Source organism: Nyctereutes procyonoides, unplaced genomic scaffold (genome assembly GCF_905146905.1).
Source record: "Nyctereutes procyonoides isolate TBG_1078 unplaced genomic scaffold, NYPRO_anot_genome, whole genome shotgun sequence".
NCBI classification, from domain to species: Eukaryota; Metazoa; Chordata; class Mammalia; order Carnivora; family Canidae; genus Nyctereutes; species Nyctereutes procyonoides.
In genome coordinates, this window is record NW_026575051.1 from 59115997 (window position 1) to 59120901 (window position 4905).

At 39.3% G+C, this 4905-nt stretch overlaps 1 non-coding gene across 1 annotated transcript; it reads left to right on the forward strand.

Moving 5' to 3' along the window:
* Positions 1-4016: 4016 nt before the first annotated feature.
* On the forward strand, positions 4017-4142 carry LOC129513210 (small nucleolar RNA ACA64). The gene has a single exon (XR_008665190.1). It is a non-coding gene; the product is annotated as a small nucleolar RNA ACA64 (small nucleolar RNA).
* Positions 4143-4905: the final 763 nt, after the last annotated feature.

Sequence of the window (4905 nt, forward strand, 5' to 3'; positions counted from 1 at the left end):
TTTTGTCAAAGAAGCAGCTCCTGGTTTCATCGATCTGTTCTACTGTTTGTTTGTTTCTATATCATTTATCTTTATTATTTTCCTTCTTCTGCTGAGTTTAGGCTCCATTTGTTGTTCTTTCTCTAGCTTCTTTAAGTGTAAGGTTATACTTATTTGAGATTTTCCTTGCTTCTTAAGGGAGGTCTTCATTGCTATATACTGTCCTCTTATGACCAATTTTGCAGCACCCAAAAGGTTTTGGACCATTGTGTTTTCATTTTTATTAGTTTCCATGCATTTTTATTTATTTCTTCTTTAATTTCCTGGTGACTCATTCATTCTTTAGTAGGATGTTATTTAACCTCCATAAATTTGTGATCTTTCCAGATTTCTTTTTGTGGTTGACTTCAAAGTGACTTCTTAGTGTTGTGGTCTGAGAATATGCATGATATGGTCTCAACTTTGTACTTGTTGAGGTCTGATTTGTGACCTAGTATGTCATCTATTCTGGAGAACGTCCCATGTGCACTTGAAAGAATGTATATTCTGCTGCTTAGGATGAAATGTTCTGAAGATATCTGTTAAGTCCATCTGGTCCAGTGTATCATTCAAAGTCCTTATTTTCTTGGTGATCTTCTGCTTAGATGATCTGTCCATTGCTGTGAGGGGGTTGTTAAAGTCCTCTACTATTATTGCATTATTATCAATGTGTTCCTTTATGTTTGCTATTAAGTGTTTTATATATTTAGGTGCTCCCAAATTGGGGGCATAAATATTTACAATTGGTAGATCTTCTTACTGGATAGACCCCTTTATTGTGATATAGTGCCCTTTTTCATCTCTTCTTATAGTCTTTGGTTTAAAATCTAGTGTGTTTAATATAAATATTGTTATTCCAGCTTTCTTTTGACATCCACTTGCATGGTATATTTTTCTCCATCCCCTCACTTTCAATCTTCAGATCTAAAATGAGTCTCTTATAGGCAGCATCTTGCAGGGCTATGTACTTTATCCATTCTGATACCCTATGTCTTTTGATTGGAGCATTTAGTCCATTTACATTAAGAGTGATTGTTAATAGATATGAATTTAGTGGCATTTTATTTCTTGTTTCGTCATTGTTTCTGGAGATTTTCTCTGTTGCTTTCTAGTCTTTGTCACTTTTGGTCTTTCTTTTCTCCTTAAAGAGTCCTCTTTAATATTTCCCGCAGGGCTGGTTTAGTGGTCGTGAACTCATTTAGATTTTGTATCACAAATTTTTGATCTCTCCTATTCTGAATGACAGCCTTGCTGGATACAGTTTTCTTGACTACATATTTGTTCCCATTCAGCATGTCGAATATATCATGCCACTTCTTTCTGGCTTGCCAAGTTTCTATGGAGATATCTGGAGCAAAACTTATTTGTCTTCCCTTGTATGCATCCCTTGTCTTGCTGCTTTTAGGATTTTTTTCTTTACTTCTGTATTTTGCAAATTTAACTAGAATAGGTCTTGGTATTAGCCGACTTTTGTTGATTTTGATGGGAGTTCTCTTTGCTTCCTGGATTTGGATGTCTGTTTCTTTCCTCAGATTAGAAAGATTTTCAGCTATAATTTCCTCAAACAAACCTTCTGCCCCCATTTCTCTCTTCTTCTTCTGGGACTCCTGTATCATGAATGTTATTACTCTTGATGGAGTCACTCAGTTCCTAAGTCTACTTCCATGATTTTTGGAAGGTTTTTCTTTACCACTTGTTCAGCTTCATTATTTTCTATATTTTTCAATTCTATCTTCTTTATCATTTTTTTATTCCTTTTCCTCTTCCATTCTTGTGGTCATTACATCCAGTGGGTTTTGTTTTATTTTAATTAATTAATTAGGAGTTCAATTTACCAACATATAGCATATCACCCAGTGCTCATCCTGTCAAGTGTCCCCCTCAGTTCCCGTCAGCCAGTCACCCCAACCCCCCACCCACCTCCCTTTCCACTACCCCTTGTTCATTTCTCAGAGTTAGGAGTCTCTCATGTTCAGTCATCCTCACTGATATTTTCACTCATGGATTTTGAATCTTGGTTATTGCATTTTGCACTTTGGCCTGATTGATTTTTAGCTCCTTTGTCTCTGTGGTAAGCATCCACCTGATGTCTTCAATGCTTTTTTTTCAAGCCAAACTAGTATCCTTATGATTTTTGTTTTAAATTCTGGATCAGATATATTACTTATATCTGTTTTGGTTAGATCCCTCACCATCACCTTTTCTTGTTCTCTTTTAGAATGAATTCCTCCATCCTGTTATTTTGTCTAAGTCTCTGCCTTCTTCTCCGTGTTAGGAAAGCCTCTTATGTATCTTGCTCTTAAGAATAATGGCTTTTTTAAAAAATATATTATTTATTCATGAGGGACACACACACACACAGAGAGAGAGAGAGAGAGAGAGAGAGGCAGAGACACAGGTAGAGGAAGAAACAGGCTCCATGCAGGGAGCCTGATGTGGGACTCGATCTGGGGTCTCCAGGATCAGGCCCTGGGCCAAAGGCAGGCACTAAACTGCTGCACCACCCAGGGATCCCAGTAATGGCTCTTTGAAGAAGAGGTCGTATAATATCCAGGGCCTGGCACTTCAGAAAGTGTCTTTGGTGTGTGTTGTATGCACTCTGCTGTGTTATGGTTTCTCTACCTCCTTGGTCAATCCTCTGCAGAGTCTCCCTTTGCCTGTAGCGGGGAGTGCTTCGACGGTGGCCAGAGTATGGTGAGTTTTAACTAGGTGTGTTCTGGTCTGATTGCTAAGAGACTTGGTGCTATTTCCAATAGAGCTGGAGCTCTGAAAAACTCTCGGGTCAGTAGACATGGTGCATATAGAGGTTTGTGCTGGTCTTCTTGGGGAGGGGCCCACTGTGCTGGTCATTAGGCATACTTGCTCTAGAAAAGCAGTATCAGCTGAACTAGAGGTGGGCTTGGTATAAACAGGTTAGGCAGCCAGTGTTGGTGTTGTGATGTTTACTGATGTTAGTTTATGCTGAAGGGCAGGGCAGATAAATGGCATCAACTAGCTCCTTTGTCGCTGGAGAGGGAAGTTTGTGTTTGCTGCTCTGGGGGAAACACTTCCACACAGTGAATAATTTCCTCTCCTGCATCACAGGCATTATTCTGATTGTTGATTTCACACTGTCAGTCTCTGTGTTGCTTGCTGGTCTACTACAATGCATTGTACCTTGGGCTCTACACTCTCTTAAAATTCCAAGCTTTAGGGTCTGGTGTGATGGGGACCTGCACTGGCCCTTTGAGAAAGGGTCTTACTGAACTGAGACTGATGCAGGTTTGTCCCAGAAGGGCATTTGTGCCAGAGTGCAGGGGCATTGGATTTGGAGCAATATGGCTAAACTGCCAGTGTCCTGGTTAGCTGCCCTCAATAGGAGTCTCTGCACCTACGCTGAGGGGCCAGGGAAGGAAATGGCCTCTGCTGGTTCTTTTGTCCTCAGAGAGGCAATGCCACCTCTCACCGATGTTATCCAAAAAGAACAGTTTTTCCTGTGTCCCTCAGGTGATCCTCAGATCTCACAGTCTGCCCAGAGGTTGTTTGCCTGCCTCTGGTCCAGAAGTAGGGCAGCATCCTCAGATCTCTATCACAGTCAAGTCTAGGACCTCTGAAACCTTAATCTTTGAGCCCTGCTGGTTGCAAAACTCATGAAATTTAGCCCTTCTTGTTTTCCCAGACCAATAGCTTTGGGGAAGTGTTCTCCTTGTGCTTATCCTTGTATACTCCACTCTCTCACCTTTCTTGGGGACCAGGACTCCCTCCCCTCCCACAGAACCCATGGTTTCTCCACCAAATCACTTATCTGCACTTTTTACTTTCCTAAAAGTGGACTCTTCTTTAGCTCTAGTTGTGCAGTTTGTTCTATCAGCCCTCAGTTCCCCTTTATTTGTTTTTCTAAGACTTTTGAAATCTAAAATCACAGAAAAAATAATATGTTTAAACAATAGGGAGCATTTCTTTGAAAGCATTATTTGCCACTTATATCAAGTATCTTAAAGATGTTAATTTTATTCTGCATTGGTTAAAAATCACCTGAGGCTTTGGCTGTGGCTGTGGGTGAAATTTGGTACCCAGAGCCACTAGGAGCCTCAGCTAACCATCCACTCATGGGTATGGAGGGTGAGATCCAGGCTCTGACCTACTCACCAGCCTGCAGGCCTGGTGCCCACCACAGGTGCTCTGGGCCTGAACCCTGTCTCTGTGTTCTCCTGACAGGACATTGTGCCCAAGAGTGAGGCCCATGCCACCAGGACCATGGAGGGGAGGGGAGCTCTCTTGTCAACCCTCAATAAAACTGTTGGTCTGGGAAAAAAAAAAAGTTAATTTTCTTTCTTTCATTATTACAACTCAATCCTAAAGAGATTTTCAAAATGCAAAGATTTTATCAAAAAGGTGTTCAAATTAAGGCATTATTTCTTTTTAAAAATATGTTTTGTTTATACAGTTTTTAAAATTTAAATTCAATTTGCCAACATATAGTATAACACCCAGTACCATCCCATCCAGCACTCTCCTGCATCTAAGATTTTTTTTTTCACTTCTATTTATTTCCCCTCTCAATCTATGATCCTAAGAAGCAAAGTTTTTGGTTATTTTCCTTTTAGAAGTTCAAGAGTCAGCAAAATAGTTTTATGATGACATTTGCAAATAATTTCTATTTTTTGATAAAGTAAATAGTTTTTAACTTTAAATTCAGTTAAAATAAAATTTAAAATACAGAAAAATATAAAGAAGAAAATAGGAATCATATATAATAAACCAACCAAGGATAGATACTGTTTAAATTCTGGTACTGGTTTGCCATTCAATTCCTATCTTATTATTAAACATCATATCATCAGTATTTTTCTACAGGTTAAATGTATTATAATTTAGCTATTAAAAATAACACTTTGAATGCAAACT